This window comes from Anser cygnoides, chromosome 1 (assembly GCF_040182565.1).
Source record: "Anser cygnoides isolate HZ-2024a breed goose chromosome 1, Taihu_goose_T2T_genome, whole genome shotgun sequence".
In the NCBI taxonomy this organism is placed as follows: domain Eukaryota; kingdom Metazoa; phylum Chordata; class Aves; order Anseriformes; family Anatidae; genus Anser; species Anser cygnoides.
In genome coordinates this window covers 51,829,218-51,853,663 of record NC_089873.1, presented here as the reverse complement: position 1 = coordinate 51,853,663, position 24,446 = coordinate 51,829,218, and the positions used below count along the sequence as shown (strand labels likewise).

General features: G+C 35.4%; 1 protein-coding gene across 6 annotated transcripts in view; it reads right to left on the bottom strand.

The window, feature by feature from the left end:
- Nucleotides 1-24,446, bottom strand: part of MGAT4C (MGAT4 family member C) — a 419,195-nt gene that overhangs the window by 151,665 nt on the left and 243,084 nt on the right. Inside the window, exon 1 of one of the 6 annotated variants that reach the window (XM_048061026.2) lies at nucleotides 5,789-6,415. The exons of the other annotated variants lie outside the window; for them this stretch is intronic. The gene's annotated coding sequence lies outside the window, so the exon portion shown is untranslated. Of the gene's footprint in view, nucleotides 1-5,788; nucleotides 6,416-24,446 lie in introns of those variants that run through there. 6 annotated transcript variants of the gene reach the window in all.

Here is a 24,446-nt window from a genome sequence, read left to right as displayed (position 1 = left end):
TCTACTATTTAAAACCCATGCATTGATGCTTCTTCACTTCAGCTTTACTTTATTGAGATATCACTAAGCTTTCTTTTGTTTTGCCACGTGACTGCATCTGACATTTTAGAAACCAAATCAAAATAATTTGCCCGCATTTCTCTAAAAGAACAGTATTGTTAAAAAAAACAAACAAATACATGCATGTACACACATACAAAAATCTAACTTATTAAAATATCTCACCACTGAAAGTCATGACTTCTTTGTACTGTTATTTTCTGTCTAGTTACTGATATGTAGGATCCAGATGTCTGCTCTGCCTTTACAAATGAAAACAAGGGTAACTGAGAGAATGACTTCAACACACCCCTTGTCAGTGCTACAGACCATTAGCAATGCTATAAATAGCACGATCAAACCCCAGATTGCAGATTCAGTCATAAAACTGTCTACATTTCATGCTGATTCAAAGGGGCAGCAGCATTAACTGCAATCATCAAGGAATGTGACATCTCCACGGTATTTTCTACAGCTCACTGATCTGGTGACAGGACTATTGTTAAAAATTAATGGAGACCATCAGATGTGGCTAAGTACAGCTTGGCAACTGTGAAAGCCATATTTCCCATTTGTGAGTGATAATGTGATATTATCCTATGATAGATTGCATCAGATTATTTAGATTATGTTTCATTCAGCAGGTAGTAAATCTTCTTACTCATTGGAAATTTGACCACAACATTTTATTTAATTGTTACATTTGTAAACCGAGGAATGGGTAGGAGAGAAGCATTTTCATATCATATTCTAATTTCACACTTTTGGAAATATACATCCACATTCTCTTTATCCACTTGTCTATAGCTATAAGAATTCACTTCTCAGCTAGGTAACATTCTCAGAAAGTCCAGATCCCAAATCCGAAGTTTATGGAGTGATTGATTCTGATAGCTAATAGGCAATATATCTGTGCATTGTATCCAGTAATTTCCAGCCTGATGTATAAGAACAACTATGTTTGATACATTCTTAATAGCATTTGTGTATGCATTTTTAAACTGGAATAAAGTATTCAAACAAAACCATTGGCCTGATTTGCTGGATGAAATTCTATGGGCTGTTTTACACAGAGAGGCAGACTAAACTATCATACAATTCATATTAAGATTGCTTAAGAACTGCTGCAGAAAGCTGATCCAGAAGCATGGACTGACAACTGGAAGGACAGGCTGACTGCCCAATATTCCTGTTTAAAAATAGCAATTTACAGTTACTTAGAAGATGGATAGACACTGACCATTTGTCCTGAAATTACAGATACCAGACACCTGATGCTGTTGTCAAAGAATGAGACCAGGCAAGGCACACTTTTTTTGTCCATAATTAATAGTTGGAATGTCTGAGGATTCCCTAATGTTAGTGTAGAGACTTGAAGAAAAGAAAAAAAAAATGTGTTGTGTCTTTCAAAAAGAAAAATCCAATTAAATTTAGCTGCACTGTAATACTTTGAAAATATGAGGTGTATATGAACAATAGGTAGAGTCTCCAAACAAATGTCCAGGAATAGCAATAAGAGGAGTTTTAAGTACAGGGAGTAATGCTTGACTGAGTGAAAAAGATAGAGCATGCTTCCCCTCATTGCCAGCCTTAAAAACTATGCTTCCTAAACATTTACATTATCTGACTTGTAGCAAATATCTGTGAAACCTCAAAGTCTTGGGCCAAGCGCTCTGGTCAACTCCCTTGCTGCTGCAGAGAGGAAATCCTGAGACTTTCTAAGAACTGTGACTCCAATGTGAAGCAAATGATGGGTAAGATTATTTGTTTGTTTGTTTATATTACTGGTGAAATTCACTCCTACTCAGAAATCTTAAAGATCTCAATTAGATCTTATTTAAAAGTCTGGAAGTTAGACATATAATGTAAAGTTTTCAGGAAAGTTGTCCATGGAGCACATTTGGCCCCTCCAGAGAGTGATTTAGCCCATCTATTTGAAGTAATTGTCTTAAGGATGAGATGAATCATTATTTGAAGATTCTTCTTTCTTTCCATAGATTATAAGAAGAACCTTGCTGACTGAAATTAGTTAAGATTCACATCACCTTTACTAAACCATGTAGAAATGACTCTATGCACTGACCGTGCCACATTCTTATGCTGTAAATATACAATTATAGAAACAAAAGGGTCTCATGTTACACGGAGGCAAAGATCAAAAGTGAGCTTGCAAAACCCCCTTAAAATCTGGGTTGTAAATCTTTGCTCATGATCGTCTTGTAGTGCAATCTTTGTGTATTAGGGCTTCCGTTGGACTTCATGTGAGATTCAAAACAAAACAGGAAACAAAATAGAGAACAAAATGTTTTCAGTCTGTACTGTGTGACAGATGCGTGGTCTACCTTATTGGTCCTCTAATCACAGACAGATGACCTACTGGAGGGCATCCAAGGTCCACGCTGTTCATATCTCTACATATCTTGACATCTTTTCAAAGGAATACAGTTACTTGGAGGGATAGATGCAGATTTCCCACAGTAGAAATACTCTTTGTAATCTTTGTTCTCTTTGACTTCACTGTCAGATAAACAACAAGGAAAAATAAAATTAAAACAAGAAAATAAAATAAGAAAATAAGAAAAAAAATCTTCATAATTCTGAAGTAAAACCTATCTATCCATTTATCGTTTGTTTGTTTGTTTGGGTAATTAAATAAAAGCAGACAAAGGACAGAGGCACAGAATAATCTCTTGATCCCCCTTCTCTAGCACCTTTATACATAGCAAACCTCAGAGTTCTTAGGATGGTCAAGGAGACTGACTGCAGCCGATGGTATAATGGCTGTTTTTATAATATAGGAGTTCACATAGAACTCTGGATGTAGTCTATCCTAGATAAACAAACAAAAAAGAAAAAAACAACTGGCATTTGGACCAAGGCTGAGAGTATGAATGAACTCTCTTTCCTGCGCTTGTCACAAACTGGATACAACTGAAAATATACCATCAGAATCCTCTTTAATTTGAACTTTCTAGGGATAACTTTTGTTAGCCTGTTGCAAAGGAACAATAATTTCTTTTATTTCGTGTTTTTACTACTGGTGATACGATACTTTTTCACCAATCACTGTAATTAGCATACTTATGCTTACTTGACATATATATTTTCATTGACAACTTTTAAATTTATTTATAAAAAAATCCCATTTTATCATATCACTCAAAATGATCTGACAAGAGATGTGAGTATCTTGTGTAGGAGGAATGACTCAAATCTTCATTGTAAGGTTTGTTACCTGATGCCATTGTGAAAATGTAGAAGTTGACTCATTCATAGAAAATCAGACAAACAAAATGACCTCTTTTGAAGATCAAGGATCCTAATGTAAATTCTTCCTGTAATAGGGTGGGATACAGATATAATATAGACTTCATAGAGCATGCCTTGTGGACATAATCTGTCATTCAAGAACAGGACAGGGAGGACTCTTTCCCAAACTAATGGCCAATCTACTGTGCAGTTCATATGCCAGCATTATCATAATTTTCTTTATTATTCTGAAGATAAACCAGAGTTTTCAGCACTATTTTTTTTTTTTTTCACCTGAGGACTGTGGTTTTCCACATTTTTTATTTTTATTTTTTTTTATTAAGGTAAACTTAGTTTCTGACTGAAAGTAAGCAAAAAACATACCGATATTTTTTCCTATAAAATGGTCTTCTAGAAAAGGATTTTTTGTTTTCCATTTGAAAGATTAAACTAAATTAGAATGCTTCATTTCCCATATGATTTGTTTGCTCTCTGCTTGGATTATCATATCATTAAGTATCCTTGGCTTGCATAGGTCTATTATTAATATCTGATAAGGCAATGTACATTAATACTTAAAAGGACTAATATATTAAAAGCAGTTTTTAAATGCTTTGGATCAGAACATTGTGAGTATCTAGCAAATCAGCATTAAATCTACATTTTATTCATCACCTAGTATTTTGGCAGAAATTACAGAAAACTTGTTCATATGTGGCTTTTGGCTAAACCAAGCAGGAATAAAAATACTGTAAACTCTGACATGAAGCCTAGCAATAAAGCATGGAAAAACTGCTTGGACTTACGCAATGTGTAGATAGCAGAGGTTCAAATACATTTACTTTTTAACTCCAAAACAATTAATTGAAAAGTATGCCTGCAAGGCTGGCATACAATAATTACTAGTTAACTTTGATAATTACCTAAGAAAGAAGGGTAAGGTAGTAAAATGCAAAATACTCCTCTCTTTGGAGTCCATGTTGAGCCCACCTTTGAACTGTAATATCTGGCTTTTTTTAGTGGAAAGGCAACAGACCATTATGAAGGTCTCACCTTAACAAATGCGTGTTATTCTAACTCCATCCATAATATAGCTAGGGCATTTAAGAGAAGCTTGGGATAGTTTAGGCACATTAATTTGCAGAGCTAAATTAACAACAATAAATATTAAGAGCTGCAAGAACAAACCTATAGTAATAGAAAGTGCAAAAGTATAACAGGGCTGAGAAACTGTACTCTCTTAACTCGTGTTTGAGCTGAAAATAACTTACTCTTCTGATACTGATTACAGAAAACCTAATCATAGCTTGACTGAATGTCAATATATCTCAATTTTACCAGCACTTATAAGACTCATTACATATCTCATTATTTAAAACTTTATATCATACAATCGTGGATTACTAAAATAAATACAGCGAGTTATTATGTGGCCTAGGTATTTAGTGAGTTCTAATCACACACACACACACACACACACAAAAAAGCCATTAGGCTTTTAAATTAACTAGAGTCTGCTAGAGTCTGCTATTTATTATCTCCTCTTAGGTACACTGCTTGACTAGTTAAACTGGTTATTGGATTCTTCACACAGTAACCCCTGAACTCCTTCAGTCAATTAAATCCTTTATTGCATCTGATTTGTCAATGTCATTGTCAATTCTAATCTCTTAAATCCACATCAGTGTAGAAGCTTTAAATTCTATTGCAAAATTAGGAAGTTGCACAGACAGAATCCCTCCCCTCTTTCTCTGTGCAAACCACAGAGCTGTTAACAATGTGAAGGATATAATCACTTCTTCAAGCTCTGTATATACTCTCATAGAACTGCAAAGTGAGACATTTATTTTAATGCTTACTACAGATTATAAAGGGAAAAGCATACAAACAAAGAAAACTATGCTGTGTGGTTGGTATAGGCATATTGTACATTGAACACTTTTAATAATTGGCTCAGTATTTTATTACTTTAAATTATAGAAATTGGCAGAACAAAGTAACTATAACTTATTCTAGTACCTGAAACTTGGACATCTTGGTATTAATCTTCATGATTTTGAACTAATTTCTGCAAAAGTATTCCACAATATTTTTTAAAGTTGATATTACATAAAAATCTTTCTCTTTAAATCCCTCCATTTCTTTGTTCATCAACAAAAGCTAGATTTCAAAGTAAAAACACAGGTATTAAAAGAAAGGAAAAAATACAGGCATTAAATTATCGGTCTGAGCAACGATCTTGTCAGCCTAATCCTCTTTAGTTAATATGAAGTGCAGCATAAACACCCAAGCTATTTATTTCCATACTGTAGAGTTTGCCAGATACAGACTTGCTTTTCCTTTAAAACATTCCCTTTTAAAGCTTCTCCCTTCTGTCAATAAAAGCTACTCTTTACATATTATAGCCTTGTAAGCCTCTAACTATGAAAGCAATTCCCTTTACAGATTAGGCACATCTGCTTTATTCCAAAAGAGAAGGTAAAATAGACCAGACTCTTACCAGACACAGGGAAAACAATTGGTTCAGCTCGATCCGGCCGTGCCGTGTGCGAGCCGGCGGCGTGAGCGATGCTTGGGCCTCACACAAAAGCGAGATAATTGGCTCTCAACGAAGAGCTGTAAGCATCCATCACGGCGGCACTGGTGCCGAGGCTGGGAGCTGCCCCGGCCGGGCTGGGTGCTCCCGTGCAGGATGATGTCAGACACATCAACCGAGCGTCCTCTCATTGGCTTCTCTCACCTGGAATCATACCTTAACCCTAAACTGCCAGCCACGAATTGCAACGTGTTTCTCTAACCATTATATGTATACGCTCGAGAGGTTTTATTTTTAAATTTTATTTTATTTTATTTTATTTTATTTTATTTTATTTTATTTTATTTTATTTTATTCTTTCATGGGGAGGAGATTGTGCAAAGAGTCCCCACTCTGGGGGGCAGGGGTGGCAGGTGCTTGTTACTTAGTCATTGAAGACAGCAATTAAAAAAAAAAAAAAAAAAAAGAATCTAAAAACTAATTTATCTAAATTATTAAACTAGACCCCCAGGGAACTGCATTTTCATAATTTGTTTACTAAATGACAGTAATCATAAAATATTGTACAGAAGAGGTATTAAAGGAAAGGTTAACTCACGCAGCACCTGGTGAACTCACTTTTTTAATGACTTTACATTGCCACCTCTTAAGACATGAGATATAATAAAGGTACACACTGAAAAAAGGTGTAAATTCAAGAACATCACACTGTTACCAGGCGCATTGTTGTATCTTTGTAAGTATTTAAAACTAACAACAGAAGTAAAGAAATGCACAAATGTAGATGTGCACTTATTCTTTGAATGTTAAGTAGCAACCCAGACATTCTCTGGTAAATGAAGCATAAACATGCTACCAAATATATGATGTCCTAAATACAGTGGCACTAAATATTTTTGCTATGTTGCTAGCAATATCCAATATTAAATGAACTTTAAAATAATATATTTTTATCTCTTAGCTTTAAGTGACAGAAAATCCTGTTGCTCTATGGAAAAATGAAAGAATCTTATCTAGCACTTGTTGCATTTATATCTTTTGATCTACATCAACTTTATTTTTTTCATCTATGGAAACTAATTGTCCATTTCAATGGATAGGAATCTGATTCAGTATTTATTTATAGTAAATTACATTTCATATTAGTTTATTTATGGTCTGATATCTCTCATAATATATATATACATATATATTCACAAAATCACTGAATCACAGAATCGTCTAGGTTGGAAGAGACCTCCAAGATCATCTAGTCCAATCTCTGACCCAACACTACCAAGTCCTCCACTAAACCATAGCACTAAGCTCTACATCTAAACGTCTTTTAAAGACCTCCAGGGATGGTGACGCAACCACTTCCCTCAGCAGCCCATTCCAATGCCTAACAACCCTTTCAGTAAAGAAGTTCTTCCTAATATCCAACCTAAACCTCCCCTGGCGCAACTTTAGCCCATTCCCCCTTGTTCTGTCACCAGGCATGTGGGAGAATAGACCAACCTCCACCTCACTACAGCCTCCTTTAAGGTATCTATAGAGTGTGATAAGGTTGCCCCTGAGCCTCCTCTTCTCCAGGCTGAACAATCCCAGCTCCCTCAGCCACTCCTTGTATTCATTCTACTCAGTTTGTTCTCTTGTGAAAATAAATAAATAAATAAAAATAAAGAACCAACCAAACCAAGCCAAACAATCAGGAGAACAATGTAATCAGACATGGTTTTAGCTTAATATGTTAAATGTGAAGCATAAAATTTCTAGAATAGACTTGATAAACAGCTCTGCCATGGCCTTGTGGTTCTTTCACAAACTTATAGAGACTCAGAAGATTAAATTCTGGAACTTAATAAACAGCAGTTCTGTGTGGGGATCTGGAGGCTAACCTATTAGTCAAAACATACTTTAGGCCAAAATGAAAGACTTTGTTCATTTATTTCTGCTCAGAAAACACAGGAGTTTAGATGGAAATGTATATATAAAAAAGGATTCATTGCTATGCAAAGTGACATAAAACTGAATTACAGATCAGAAAATATGAATTTGGACAATGGGAATGCCAGCTTTGCTTTTGTATGATTAATGGTGAAGGTAAGACATAGTAATTGCTAAAAAGGTATGAGTCACGAGTAAAATAATTATCCATGAGATAAAATATGCTAAGACGTGCAAGTTAGAATCCCCTGAAAATTTTGTGGTGTAAATGGCCCAAACCAAACAGACACATTGTGAACAAAATCTGATTATGTGAGCTGATTTGGACGGAAAAAAATACACCAATTTCAGTATCTAGTTAATCTTACCATGACAAATTAAACTTCTACATATCTTTTATCCTTACATAGACTACACTTTATTCCTTACTAGAGTGTATTACTTACAGGTGGCCTGGTATATAGTCTTAAATGCTAGAATGCCATATTCTTACAAAGTCTTCAGTGTACATAAAATATGTTATTTATGGTGATAATACAGAGCTTATGTTTTGTGAACTAAGCAGCCACTTATACATATAGTAGAAAAGTATCATAGAATGCATAGTGCAAATGCTCTTTTAGAATTTTAGTGGAGAAAACTTCTTAGTAGGTGGCCAGTAAATTTTGAAATATATTCTTTAGAAAAAAAAAAAAAAGGAAAAAAAAGTCTGTTCTGCAGTAAAAAAAAAAAAAAAGATAAGAGATAATGTGTTGAAAGTGGATGACATGAAGAGTACTGATAAATTATGACTTTATATGTGCTCTTTGTCTTCAGAACAAAAACTATCTATCAACTGTGTCTTAAGAGCACTGATGACTATGGAGATGCTGGATGAGGAAAGATAACAGCTGCGGAGAACAGAGCAGTTTCATGATCCTAACCAAGTCACGCTGTTTTTCATACTTTGACTTGCTGTAACACACTGGTTATACCAGTTTAACATTAGTATTATTGATATTACAAACAGTAAAAATATGATAGGTTTTAAATCATATCTTTTCCATATGTAGTCATAACAAACCAATTCAACAAACAAAAAGGAAGCAAGCAAACAAACAGAACAAAAATAAATAAATAAAACCTTTTATTTCAATGAAAAATGATTTAAATGAAATACACATATTAAACAGGTTACAAAAGATCATGGGAAGGTTAAAATGTGCATGAATGTGTATTAAATCCAGGAATGCAAAATTCATATATTCCTATCATTACACCATGAATTGTTTTCTCAATAGACTAACTTGTTAAGTCTTATGACTGGCACAGATAATGGATATACTGTCACTGACAATATTTTTGGCATCTTAATTTCCAATACAAATCACATTAAAAAAATAAAATAAAAAAAAAAAAAGCAGAACAAGAGAATGAAAGAGAAGTGACCAATGATTTTCAGTAAAAAAATGTATCATTTCTTCCTATAACATAGGTAGGGGTTGGTCTATTCTCCCACGTGCCTGGTGACAGAACGAGGGGGAATGGGCTAAAGTTGCGCCAGGGGAGGTTTAGGTTGGATATTAGGAAGAACTTCTTTACTGAAAGGGTTGTTAGGCATTGGAATGGGCTGCTGAGGGAAGTGGTTGAGTCACCATCCCTGGAGGTCTTTAAGAGACGTTTAGATGTTGAACTTAGTGATATGGTTTAGTGCAGGACGTGTTAGTGTTAGGTCAGAGGTTGGACTAGATGATCTTGGAGGTCTCTTCCAACCTAAACGATTCTGTGATTCAGTGAATCTGTGATTCTGTGATAGCATTAATTGAGGTATAACTAATGCTGAAGAATCTATCAAGAAGGAATATTGTAGTTCTCAAACGAAATGAAAGTCGGGCTTATTAGTGCATATTTCCCAAGAGTTAAAATCATTACCACATTTAATTGCTTAACAGTTATTTCTGTCACATCAATTTAACGGTTAAACCAATTATTTATATTATAAAATGTAGTTCTGCACCAGACAGTAATTTAAAAACACAAGTGACTTTTCGGTCTTGTTTACCCTATACATTATTAATATTGGAGTGGCAAGGTCTAAAGATTTGGGGGGGAATTAGAAATCATTCAGGTGATAAGAAATTTTAGAGAATGAATGTGCATGCTGAAAACTGTGGCTTTCAGAATCCTATTTTAGAACTGAGTGCCAAGTCAGGTAGAGTTGATAACTATTACAAGTATTTAATTTTCTTTTGCGTTCTAGCAATATGAGCCACCTGCTCCTAGTATGTTTTTATCCACAAGATGGCAGCTCTGTTTGCATGGTCACTGGCTTTTGCAATATTCAACTTGAAAGTCATAACAGTTTAATTTTTTTCTTTTTATAGCAGATACGCTTTTCTACCTCATGAAGAAAGAAAAAGCAAGTAATTCCAAATGATTTCAAAGCATTAATTACCTACAATGTTAAGGTAAAATTTGTCAAATTTTGCTGACGTTTTGACAGATCAAATGAAGAATTTTTAAAAGCCCAAAAACTACTTTTAGAGTTTCAAATGAAATCTCCTTTCACATGTATATGTTTTCAACTTCTACAATCTCTAGGCCTTTCAAACCTGCACAGCCTTTATAAAGTTTAATTGTAAGAGTACAAAATGTTCTACTGATAGTGCAGGAAATATTTATATGCCTAAACGTATACACTTAGGTTTCTTCTAGATATAATTATATTTTTAGTTTAACACCTAAACTAATCAAGAATGTTTATTTATGTTATTAAAATATTCATTTAGGTTATTAAAATCTAAAAGATATATATTTCTAGTGTAAAAGACATTGAGAAGATAACATGTAGGGATTAATCCCATGTACTGAAGAACTAATGTTTGTTTGTGCCTTGTAAAATTAATAAAATACAAAGAAACGTAAGCAACAGGCACTAGCTCTTGTCAGGGAGTTTAATTTTTTTCAATTTTTCTCAGTTTAAGTGGTTAAAAAGATTCTCAGATTTCGGGCAAAGGTATATAAAATGTGAAAACCTTTTCTTTGACAATGAAACCCAGTGAAGTAAAATGAAATTTTGATGCAACAATTCATAATTTATCATGGAAATACATATATATTTTTTTTCTATGGGATGGCTATTTAAAGTAAATCTGTCTCTGTGTAGTCTTTGATGCCACTTCTGGAGTGCTATTTTTGATCCCTCAGAGAAGGGTATGCAACTCTGAATTACTATTTTTATTTTTATTTACCATTGTCCAAGACCCTTCACACACACCATTATAAATCAGTAGACAGGAGTTGTAGGCTGTAACAAATACAAGATAGATTGACGAGGCTTAACTCAGAGAGAGAGAGAGAGAGAGAGAGCGCTTCTTAAATAGTGTGGCAGGAGTCCATATGTGAGTGGTTGCCTGGACCAGCTGAAGGACAGTAACTTGTTATTGTGTCAGCAAGGCAGTTATTCGTGGCTTAGGGGCTCATACCTGTTCTCGCAGCATTTTACATAATGAAAAGCACAATCCTGGGATGTGAAATGCACAAGAATTAGAGAATGATTGGTATCCTAGGTCATATCTGTATTGGCTAAACTGAGACGTGTAGCAGAAGAGAAGCAGAAACAAAGAGTCTAAAAAGAAAGGAGATGTGATAGAAGGATAAAGGTAATTTGATGTAGTTTAGACTTCTGTGAAGATAGAGAAAGCCGTCTGCTGTATGACATGGGCATGAACTCAAGTTGGTTCTCTCAGAGTAGATGATTCACTACAGATTACAATCTCACAGTGATTTGCTTATTTAGCCACACCGCAAGGGCATACCACTGGTCTTGTTGTAAAAATGTTATAACAGAAGTCCTCAGTTTTCATCAGAGAATGTTAAAATACATAAATTTCAAGAAAGTACTTTTCCATTCCATAAAATAAGCTGTGAAAAAATGTATTGGGGGGAAACAGTTTCAAGTTTTCTGGGAAAATGTGGGGGTGGGCACAATTCTGGTTCAGGCTTTCCTACAAGGTATAAATTTACTGTTATATTCTGGTCCACCATATGAGGGTGTATTTTAACACACTTTTTTAAAATAAGCATTTTTTTTTTAAATGCCACGAGACTGAACTGAGAATTTGCAATATTCAAAAAAAAATAAAAAATAACTTTTTGCAACACTAAAGATAATAATTTTCAGATAAAGTTTCAGTTCAAGATGAACTTTTTTAAAAAAAAAAAAAAAACCCTGCAGTTTAGGAGGCTAATTCCCCTTTTCACATGTGATGTCAGCTCTAAATTATGCATGTATGAGACTTAGGTTTTTACTGCCTAAATTCAGAGGTTCCTAAGCTACCTGTGGAATCTTACAGGAAAGGGTGAAACTATGCAGATTGGGCCCCAGACCTACCAAAAGGAGGAAGTGGAGTGCCTGTCCCATATACATGGTTAAGAGCAATACCACATATCAATTGAAATATGGAAATATCTTCTACTTCTCTAATGACAACATTACTGAAGTACTTCAGCCAAAACCTCTTCTCACAAGCATCTCAAGCATCTCCACTTTGAATAACTACAACTTTTCCATAACTGAAACCTCCAAAGCATTTTATGGGTTCTAATTCTGGAGCTGGATGGTATTCAGACTATCATGTGGTGCACACAAGCTTTGGAGAACTTTCATTACTGGATCCCAGAGGAAAAAAAGTGGAAGGCAAAAACAAGAATACAAACATACAAAGTTTCTGACTCAAACAAGGAGCAAATGGTCTTTTTGTATGTCTGCAAATCAACCCTTTAGCACCTAGCTTCCGTAATTGCTTTAGAAATTCTTTGTTACTCAATGGTATTTTGATTAACAAATGACTTTACTGACTCAGTAAAACAATGACTAAACAAATGGCTTTACTGATTTTAAAGTTTGAAAGTTAAAATGTCATTCAGTGTCTAGAAACATAAGAGAAGTTTTATAAACACTTCACACACAGGAATTAGAATTTATTCTACATAAAAAAAAAAAAATGAGTTTTTTATTTAATTTTCTATTTCGAAAACACAGTCTGTACATGTTTTAGTCCAATTAGAAAGAGCAAAAATACTGATGGAATCCATGACTTCCATGCTAAATTTTTTGGCCAAAATGAGGATCACGGGGGTAAAATGAGTGAGAACATCTGGAGACGAGTTTTTGAATACTAAATGCTCATTTGAGCACGTTGATCTGTAAGATAATTGACCATACTGGAACATTATTTTTAGACATTATTTCAGTAAAAGGAGCTGTGTTAATTTTACAATTCAGTTGGAAAAGAGGAATTTTTGGACGTCCGTGTTTGAAATCTTGACCTTTGAGAACACTTTGCATGATTACAACAAGACATGATACAAGCATCTTTCTTTTTAACTTAAGTTTTCCACTATTGTATGTAACAGATGAAAATTTAGAGGGGATGCTAAAATTATGCAATATCAATGCCAATTTGTGAAGGACATACATTATATGATAAATGTATCACATGACATATTAGTGGCCAAACAGCTGTGCAACCCTTCTTCATTCACAGAGGTATCAAACTTATTCCCAAATGTCATATACTCTTATTATATTCATATTACTAAACTTATATGACTGTGGTGGTTTTACTCATCTAGGCAACCCAGCTCCACCACAACCACTCTCTTATCTTCCCCTCCTCAAAGGGAAAGGGGGAGAAAATACAATGGAAAATGCTTAGGGGTTGAGATAAGAATAGGGAGATCTCTCAAAAATTATTGTCACAGGCAAAACAGATTCAGTATAGGGAGATTATTGTAATTTATTACTTATTACTAACAAGCTAGAGCAGTGAGAAACTCAAAACAAGCTAAAAACACCATCGTCCCATCCACCCTGTTCTGTGTCCTCCCCCTGAGAGGCACAGGGGAATGGGGAATGGGGGCTGTGGTCAGTCTTTTTCTCTGCCACTTCTCCATGGTCACTCTGCCCCTGCTCCAGCGTGGCATCCCTCCAATGGGATGCCATCCTTCCTGAATGGATCCTATATGGGTTTCCCACAGGCAGCAGCTCTTCAAGAACTGCTCCAGTAGGGGTCTGTATCACGGGAGTCATTCATCGGGAGCAAACTTCTCCAACACAGGTCCCTCACAGGTGGCAGCTCCCCCCAGATCCCCTGCTCCTGCGTGGGCTCCTCTCCACAGGCTGCAGCTCCGGCCTGGGGCCTGCTCCTGCGGGGGCTCTCCATGGGCCACAGCCTCCTCCAGGCCACATCCACCTGCTCTACTGGGGGCTCCTCCACGGGCTGCAGCGTGGAGATCTGCTCCACCGTGGGACCAATGGGCTTCAGGGGGACAGCCTGCTCCACCAGGGGCCTCTCCACAGACTGCAGGGGAGCTTCTGCTCCAGCATCTGGAGCACCTCCTGCCCTCCTTCTGCACTGACCTTGGTGTCTGCAGGGCTGTTTCTCACTCCTCACTCTCCCAGCTGTTGTTGTGCATCAGATTTTTGTTTGTTTGTTTGTTTATAAATCTGCTCTCTCAGAGATGCAAACAACATCTTTTATTGTTCATCGGGTCTGGGCAGCAGCAGCAGGTCCCTTTGGAGCTGGCTGAAACTGGCTGAAAAATCCAAGCTGTTTGAAGATGGTGAGAAACCTAACATGGAGCAGCAGCTGGGCTCTGGTCACAGAGGCAACCCCTGCAGTCCCCAGCCACCAAAACCTTGCCACATAAACCCAATACAATGGCATGATACATCTATTATGTTATAAAATACTGTTAGGGAGAAGTTATAAATAAAATAACAAAAAATATTATCAGTGCAATTTAACATTGTTTAATCAAATTAATTTCAGAGGACAAAATTCTCTGCTATCGCAGGTAACATTTTGAATGTTACAACACTGAGATACAATTTGTTTGTACTCTTAAAGAGTTAACTTCTTTAGAATTAATATACAGTAAAGCACATATGCACTCTCAGACTGAAAACTATATAGAAGACTGTATACAACGCTATATCCAATAACACTATTACTTTATTAAGTATAGCTTATTAAAATGATAACATCTTTGTTTTTTAGAATGGTTGCAGTAATTAAAGCTGGTTAAACCATTCTCCACAAGATAAAGAGTCAGCTGAATTTTGTGGTGTATTTTCAATTAGCCTAGTAGATTAAATCTGTCTTGGCTTAAATCTGTCTGGATGATTTAAAACGGTAATGCTATGCTATATACAGGATTCAGTTTTAAATTAACACTCACAAATTTAAGTGTGTATGTATATGAGCTAGGATCTTATCTCCCTTTACAATCAAAGCAGAGTTAATCAATGCAATCACTGAAGCCTAGAAATAAGTTCAATTTAGGTATCTATGGAGATTTACTGTTGTCTAAATAGAGTTGTTTAATATTATTTGAGATCACGAGGGTATATGAAACATCTAAATGTCAATGTAGCTTATCCTTTCTGAGAAGTGCCTGGTAGAAACAGTAGTTACAGGAGATCTGCGCCCTCCTTGTCCGAAGTCTGCAGGCCAGGCAGGTTACCCAAAGCATCACAGATAGTACTTCATTTCTCTAAGGATCAACCCAGACGGAAAAACTCAGCTACTTAAATATACGTGCCTATATTTGATGTTTGCTATTCAATCCATTTGATCCAGGTCCAGAGGTCTCTACTGATCATACAACTTATCTACCATCCTGTACCCTAGACTATCATCTGAAGTGGCAATGAATCTTTTTGCAATTGGATTAAATCTTTGTTGTATTCTGAGGTTTAGTAGCACCTTTTCAATGTTATTCAGGATTACTAGTTTCTTAGATGTTGTTTGTTAAAATAAGTACTTAACTCCTTTAGTCCATCCTTATAGAAATCTGTAGAAATATTGTTCTTTTTACAACATAAAACTCAATATATGTATTCCACTCATCATCCACTCCAAACATGGCATAAAACAATCATAGAATCATTGATGTTGGGAAAGACCTCTGAGATCATCTAGTCCAACCTTAAACACAGTACTGACAGGTCCACCACTAAACCATGCTACTAAGTTCCAAATCTACATGTTTCTTGAAGACCTCCAGGGATGGTAACTCAACCACTTCCCTGGGCAGCCTATTCCAACACCACACAACCCTTCCAGTAAATAAATTTCTCCTAATATCCAGTCTAAACCTCCCCTGTCACAACTTGAGGCCATTGCCCCTCGTCTTATCATTTGGTGCTTGGGAGAAGAGCCCAATCCCCACCTCACTATAAACTCCTTTAAGGTAATTGTAAAGTACAGTAAGGTATTCCCTGAGCCTTCTTTTCTCCAAGCTAAACAACCCCATATCCCTCAGCTTCTCCCCATAAAACTTGTTCTCTAGACCCTTCAGCAGCTTCGCTGCCCATCTCTGGAAACACTCCAGCACCTCAATGTCCTTCTTGTAGTGAGGGGACCAAACTGAACACAGTATTCGAGATGCAGCCTCACCATAGATGAGTGTAGAGGGACAATCTCTTCCCTGGTCCTGCTGGCCACACTATTTCTGATACAAGCCAGGATGCTGTTGGCCTTCTTGGCCACCTGAGAAAACTGCTGGCTCATATTCAGCTGGCTATTGACCGATACCCCCAGGTCCCTTTCCCCCAGGTAGCTTTCCAACCATTCTTACCCCAGCCTGTAGCATTACATGGGGTTGTTGTGCCCCAAGTGCAGGACCCAGCACTTGGCCTTGTTGAACTGCATAGAGTTAGCCTCGACCCATTGGTCCAGCCTATCCAGATCCCTCTGCAGAGCCCTCCTACCCTTGAGAAGATCAACACTCATGCCTAACTTGGTGTCGTCTGCAAACTTACTGAGGGTGCACTTGATCCCCTCATCCAGATCATTGATAAAGATATTGAAGAGAACTGGCCCCAGTACTGAGCCCTGGGAGACACCACTAGTTACTGGCCTCCAACTGGATTGAACTCTGTTCACCACAATTCTTTGGGCCCACCCACCCAGCCAAGTTTTAATCCAATGAAATGTACACCCATCCAAGCCTTGAGCAGCCAACTTCTTCTGGAGAATGCTGTGGGAAATGGTGTAAAAAGCCTTACTGAAGCTACTGAAGGTATAGGTAGACCACATCCACAGCCTTTCACTCGTCCACTGAGCATGTCACCTTGTTGTAGAAGGAGATCAGGTTCATCAACCAGGACCTGCCTTTGAGAAACCCATGCTGACTGGGCCTGATTGCCTGATTGTCCTGTAAATTCTGCATGATGGCACTCAAGAGAATCTTCTCCATGAGCTTCACCGGCACTGAGGTCAGACTGACAGGCCTGTAGTTTCCCAGATCCTCCTTCCAGCCTTTCTTGTAGATGAACACCACATTTGCTAGCTGCCAGTCGACTGGGACCTCCTGTCATAGTTAGGACTGCTGATAAACAACAGAAAGAGACTTGGCGAGCACTTCCACAAGCTCCCTCAGTATCCTCAGATGGATCACATCTGGCCCCATAGACTTGCATACTTCTAAGTGGAGTAGCAGGTTGCTAACCATTTCCTTGTGGATTATGAGGGCTTCATGCTGCTCCCCACCCCTATCTACCAATGCAGGGGGCTAAGTACCTGGAGAACAAGTAGTCTTGCTGCTAAAAACTGAGGTAAAAAAGGCATTAAGTACCTCAGACTTTTCCTCATCTCTTGTTATGTTTCTCTCCACATCCAGCAAAGGATGGGGATTCTCCTTTGTCCTTCTTTTCTTGTTTATGCATTTATAAGAACAGTTATATATATACACATATATATACATATATATATATATATGTATATTATTGTTTTTAACAGCAACAGCCAGAATAAGCTCAAATTGGGCTTTGGCCCAATGGAATTATGTGGTGAACCTTGACTAAGTAAGTAAGCCTAAAACTTATTTCTAGCTTTTTTTTTTCTCTTGTTCTGAAAATAAGAAATTTAAATATGGACCACCTACATTACACTGTCAGAAAAACAGTCCAGGGAGCCCAGCTTTTACAGACAATGGGACTGTAAACTCTCGTCTCTGTAAGAACTTGTACTAGGAAAGTACACTTCAGCATTTTTTTTTTTAATTTCTTGAAAATGCAGTATTGTTTGTTAACTCAACAGAATAAAACATTTCATTTGGAAGACTGGCAGAGGGAATGAAAGAGATGAACATCAACATGCATTTTTATACTGTCTGGATCTGTTACTTTATGTGCTACTATCCTATATTACATCTAACTTAAAAGTCATTTTGAAAAAATCCTGTGTAAAGAATATGTATTATTTCTTTCCATTTGTAACACATCCTTGAAGACTAAACTGTAAACTAAATAATCCCAGTCATTGTAATTCTAGCAAATGGCAGTGTAAATTGCATATAGATCTTCAACATGAAGCACAGAAAGAATGCTAATCAATAAAAACATTTATTATCTCTATATTACCTAAGGTACACCAAGGAAGATTAAAAGAAAAAAAAAAAAAAGTATATGGTTATTTTCAACGGCAGAATTATGAGAGTACATGGGCTTTCTGAGGTGGGGCTCCTACATAATGTGTTTACTTTTCAACTTGAAAAGTTGAAAGTTTGAGATTGTGATAAATCTCTTTTTAGATTTTGTGAAACAAATTCATATATATATATATATTGTTGAGGGAGATATTGGGACATCTAGACTAGAATGTTTGTTGGTTCATTTTGCATGAAATTAAAAATCAATACTTTCAGAAGAATAATCTGTGACAAATTCCTACACAATAGAATAGGAGTTGCATCCTATGCTAGACCTTTGCCAAGGGTATTTCTCCCACATTACTCATTTCATATCATTCATATCACATTACTTAAGTCATATCAATAAATTTTGTTTTTGTATCTTAGTACCTATAGTACAATATCACATTCCAGTTATAAATTTTTAAGACTTCATTTGGGTCTGTGGAATTCCATAATCCAGTAATTTAATTTTATTTCTTTTGTGTTCCTCTTACTTGTAATTAATTTTGTGAAATAATTTATTTTGCTTGTTTGTTTATAGCATTGCTTTCTTAGACACACACAAAATATATGTATATAATCCCTTACTTGTTGTAACGCGTTTTCTGCTCTTCAGGAAAATGTCATCTTTGGTTAGTTATACCACAGTGACTATACACTTCATTGCTACTTTATTAGTACAATTGAGAAGAAGCTTGAAATAATCTGGGAATAGATTACTGTATTCTTATAGACTGCTGACTTCATATGTAAATGTACTTCAGTCCATATTTTATTGTCCTTTTTACAGTGTAGTGCTAAAATAAGACATAAACTACTTGCATTTTCCTCTTTACCTTGCTTTAACCTGAATAAATTCCCAGATGGATTTTAAAGTCTGCCTTATAACCTTACTTTGGCTTCTTTTAATAATAATTAGTTACATTGTTTTATTTTCTGCCTTAATTTAAATTGCAAAATTAAATAAATATTACCTATTCTTCATTTCCTTATTGAAATTAATGAACTGCATATTCCATTTCATCTGCTTTGGATGAAATTAATAAAGTTTGAATCCCATTTTATCTTTTCTTTTCTGAAATTAATAATCTGTATGACATTTGTTAACTTCCTTTAACTTAAAACAGTAATCTTCACATTTCTTTGTGCTTTCTTTGTCCTGAATTGGTAAACCCAGGAGATTCATCTCCTTCAACAAAATTAACAGACTCCTTAAATAATTATTATTTAAATAAAATAATTCTTTATTAGAATTTCCTTGCCATTGTTCCTTGGTTTCACTGAAGATCTAAAACAATAAACTGCTAAGAAAAACATTATTTAAAACAATTTTTTTGCTTCCTTGTGCATTAGGAAACTGTGTCTTCCTCTTCAGTGCCCCTTTCCCATCCCATATTTCTTTGTGATTTTTAATCATTTAATATTTCATTTGGTTTTTGCCTTTTTTTTTTTTCCCCACTAAGATGCACCCTGAGCCTCTATCTACACAGCTTTCCTCTGACATGCTCTCTTTGCACAATCAAATTTGCAGTGTAGCTGTAATTCATCCCTGTGGTAATAGGTATGAAAAAAGTCTATGAATCACCTAAGTCCAACTGAAGTCTTTAAATAGACTTTATATTATCACTGTGCATACAGATGAGTTTTACCATTATAGTTTCCACAGTTTACTTGTATGCAGTTGTCACATAGAAGTCCAATAGAAGACTCCTGGGAATGAATGAATAAATAAATAAATAATCAGTCTGACTTGTATACACTTACAAAGATTATATAAATTATTTCTCTAAAAATAAAATAAAAATAAATATCTTCCCTATGTTTGCATTATCCTTCTATGCGACTGATTTTTTTTTAATTATTGTTTTTATATATTCATTTAGCATAGAATTATTGACACAAATAAACTGTATTTTTTACTTGAAATAAAATGTCATTTGAGGATACACTGAAAACTGCTGGTGCATTCTAAGTCTCTACTCAGTGAGATCGTGGAAACGTTTGCATACTTGATGTTTCAGTCCCTCTAAGATGCTATTTGGATCCTTTGGTGAAACACTAGCCCTAAGGTCTCTTTGCTAATCATTTTGTCAGTTGTCACGTGATTCCTGTTTGTAAGATATGTAAGAAATGTCATTGCTGGCTTGACAGAAATCTGAACTGTGATTAAGATTTGCATTTTTGAAATCACATTTTTTCCTAAAATCACTCTTAGACTATATTTCCTAGATGACTCCTGACTAGAGTAGGACAGTAAATTCTACACGATGAACTGGGATATTGGGAAATAGAAGTGAGAAAAAAGCCCTAGCAGATGAAGGGCCTAATCCTAAATATACTGAAATAATGGAAAAATTTCCAATTATTTTACCGAGCTGAGCCTCAGGGTGATAAGGGACACATAATCAATAACAAATTGTCAGATATTATCTTCAAGTTACCTAAGGCCAGATCTCCAGCAGATTTAAACAGGTGCAGCTCTACTTATTTAAATTCAGTTGTATCTTAGCACATTAGATGAGACTGTATCAAAAAAGCGTTCACTGCTTACCAAAACATCTCTTACAAGTGATATGTCCCTGTAGATTAATTTGAGGTCATTTAGAAGAAATATAAAAGATGGATAAAATGTTTTAGAATTTGTGATCATTAGAAATATTTTAACGAAATTGCCTTGTTCATTGTTTCATTATTATTATTATTATTATTATTACTATTGTTTAAATAGTTTAATCAGGGAGGTATAATATCTGCCTTTAATTACAACACCTGTCTAGTCTGAATAATTTAACCACAGAGCATTTTGCCTGCAATGTGTTATAAGAGGTCACTGACATTGCCTATGATTCCTTTTCTCTCAAACGGCTTTTTCAAAACCCTCACTTTCATTCCTTTTTCTGCATGTATTATTCAACACCTTGAAGCACTAGTTAGAGACACTCATAATGCACTAATGATTATGCTTCAAAAGCTTAAAAAGTAAGGATTCCCACATGGTATTTTCCTCCTTTGTGTTATGAAACAATACTTTGGACTTGAAACTGCCCAAGGTTCAATATCCAAATAAATGTTCATCAAAGTATGATATTCTCTGGGAGTACTGACTCTGCATGAGTACATTTTTTTTTTTTTTCAGCTGCCTGCAGGAGCCCCATTTCCAAACACATGAGAAAACAGAAATACACTGTTAGAACCGAGCGCTCTGTGCTGATGCCAACACAGGAAAGAAGTTCCAGATCTGAGGATCCTTTAAAATGAAAAATACTGTCCCCTGCTGGTTAAGCCGATGACTGTTTACTGAGAGATGAATGCACATGGGGAGAGATATTACTGCTTAGGTAAGGTCTCTCAGTAAATAGATGAAAATGCTGACACTTTCTGAATAAGTAATATGAAACATTTAAATTTTGTGTGTGTGTGTGTGTGTTTTGTTTGTTTTTGACTCTTAGAGTCAAAGTTCAGCTTCTTTCTCACTCAGAATGAAAACATTTTACATATTTGGAAAACAGGAAAACAAATGGAACATTTTCTTCAAAAAAAATCTTAGAACATATATGCTGTTTTCCCACAAGCATCAATGTATGCTTTGTGTCTTTCAGACACACAGCTTGAGAGGGTCAGGTGCTGAGAGTGAACATATTCATTTTCCATTGTAAAACTTGATTTTACATCTACCTAGAGCATGTTCATCTTAGTTACATCAGGTCCTTCTTGGTTTGCAGTCTATGTAGCTGCAGGGAAGGCAAATGTTAAAAATTCATAGTGAACTTCCTTTAAGCACAAGCAAAACTCAAGGAAATAGATTTTCTAATAAAAAGAGCTCACTTTTATCTACCCAGTTAAAAAAAAAAAATAAAAAGACTCCATAAGTATTTTTTATTCTTAGAAGAAAAAGAGAAAAATTATAGTTTTATCAATGTGATTTTAAGAAACTGCCTAGAAATAATTAATAATAAGGTCTGTAGAAACTGTCATGTACATATGATGCCCTTAAATTAATAGACGTTTACATTGCCTACATTGTTTTCCACAAAGAGTGCTGTTCCATTCTATTTGACCTTAATTAGTATAATTGATAGTAGTTTTAGAGCTGCATACCATTTTAATCATGTAGTTACAACTTTCATGACAGAAGAAAAATGAAATAGCAGCTGGGAGTTATCTATTAATAGTGAGGGAACAGAAAGGTAAAAAGACTCTTCTAGGACTTCAGGGCTTTTACAGCATTAGTAATGAATGACTAATGTATTCTAAGAGGAGCATGCTGATCTCCAAGGATGTAATGAAGGGCAGCAGGAGGTAGGATCAATGTGAGTTAGAAATTTGATATCATTAGGAAATCATATGGCTACAAGTCTATACAGATAGATCAGAAAATGTCAAAGTTTGGGAATATAAACCATGCATATGCATTCATGTTTGAATGGGATTACCTCAGTACGTGTGTTAGCGGTTCAAACTCTGACATACAGAGCACTTTGAAGTTTCCCAGAAAAGCATGCTACCACAGGCCACTTGTTCAGAGTGAGAAGGGCAGAGCAATCAAAATCCATTTGGAAATATTATTTGAAAACATTTGAAACAAGCCAGGGGCTTAAGGAAAAAGAATAAACAAGAGACTTTTCAAGCTGTGAGAGAAACATACTAAATGAGTAGATTTGTTCATTAGCTTCAGCTGGTAATTTTTTTCTTGAAATTTTTTTTCCTATCATTCTTCATGTCAATAATTATCATTAACTGAATGGTGACTTTTAGAGTTCCTGTGTTTTGGTGGTTTTACAAAAAAAAAAAAAAAAAAGAAGAAGAAGAAGGAAGGGAGGAAGAAGGGAGGAAGGGAGGAAGGGAGGAAGGAAGAAAAAAAAAAAAAAAGAAGAAAGAAAGAAGGGAGGAAGAAGGGAGGAAGGGAGGAAGGGAGGAAAAAGAAAGAAAAGAGAAGAGAAGGAAAGGAGAGAAAGAGAGAAAGAAAGAAAGAGAAAGAAAAAAGAAAGAAAGAAAGAAAAGAAAGAAAGAAAGAAAGAAAGAAAGAAAGAAAGAAAGAAAGAAAGAAAGAAAGAAAGAAAAGAAAAAAAATTCTTGATCTACTGGAGGCTTTTGCCCCTTTCTCACAGATCTAGTTTTTAAAGGAAAAAAAAAACAAACAAAAACAAACACAAAAACCAAACCAAACAAAACAAAGCACACACAACAAAACAAAACAAAACCTATCCTGGTGGCACTCACTGCTTATCATACTGAGAGAAAGAAGCATGTCAAGCTAACTGACAATTATTTGCAAATCTCTATTCTACTAAGTTCCTCTGTAGCACTACGTTTGATTCATTGCTCTTATAAAAATTACAGTGTAAGAAGATTTCATTGGTAAATACTAATTAGTGTGTATCTTGTATCTCACAGTTCTTTTTTCTTCTATAAAATAAAATGGAAAAAAATAACACAATTCAATTAACTTAAAAATATGACAGACAACAGCATTTAGGAAGATTTAGGGATACATATGATTTTTTAGTTGTGCTTGCACTCAGAGAACTTTGTTTCCTTTAGAAAGACCAACTTGGTCAAGGAAATAAACCATACTAGGTTAACTCTTACATACAGTTCTTGTAACTTGAATATATCTATTTTGAAGACCATATCATAGAAGCTTAATTGAGGTACAGTCTTTGTGAATTTTAGATACAAACACTGCTATTAACATTGAACTGTCATGGGAAGACAAATGTTCATACATGGGAAGATAGTATGAAAGAATAACATTTCTAAAGACTTATAAATCAAATTCTATATATATATTTTTATATGAAAATATGAATATGCATATATTTCCTAGCTTTACGGAATGGTTCCTGGTCTTTTGTATTTATTTATTTATTTATTTGCATTACTTGTGTTTCAGAATTCCTATTTTCTGTATCCCTGTATTCATGCACAAGGAAATTATCTTCAACAGTAGAGATTCTAAGACTTCTGCTGGCAAAACTCACCCTGAATTTATTTACACAATGAGTAGTCACTAAATCTGTTGCTGATCCGGTCGTAGCTACATGATAGAGCCGGTTTTATTTTTAAGGCAATCAATGGAGAAAGGACTCCCCCCCCCCCCCCGCCTTTTTTTTTTTTTTGTCATTATGACATATTTCAGTCTGTTCTATAGAAAAAAAAATGTTAACCGTGTATCAGAGTTAATACATTAATGTCAATAAAAGTGAAGAAAACAACAAAGTTGGGTTTACAT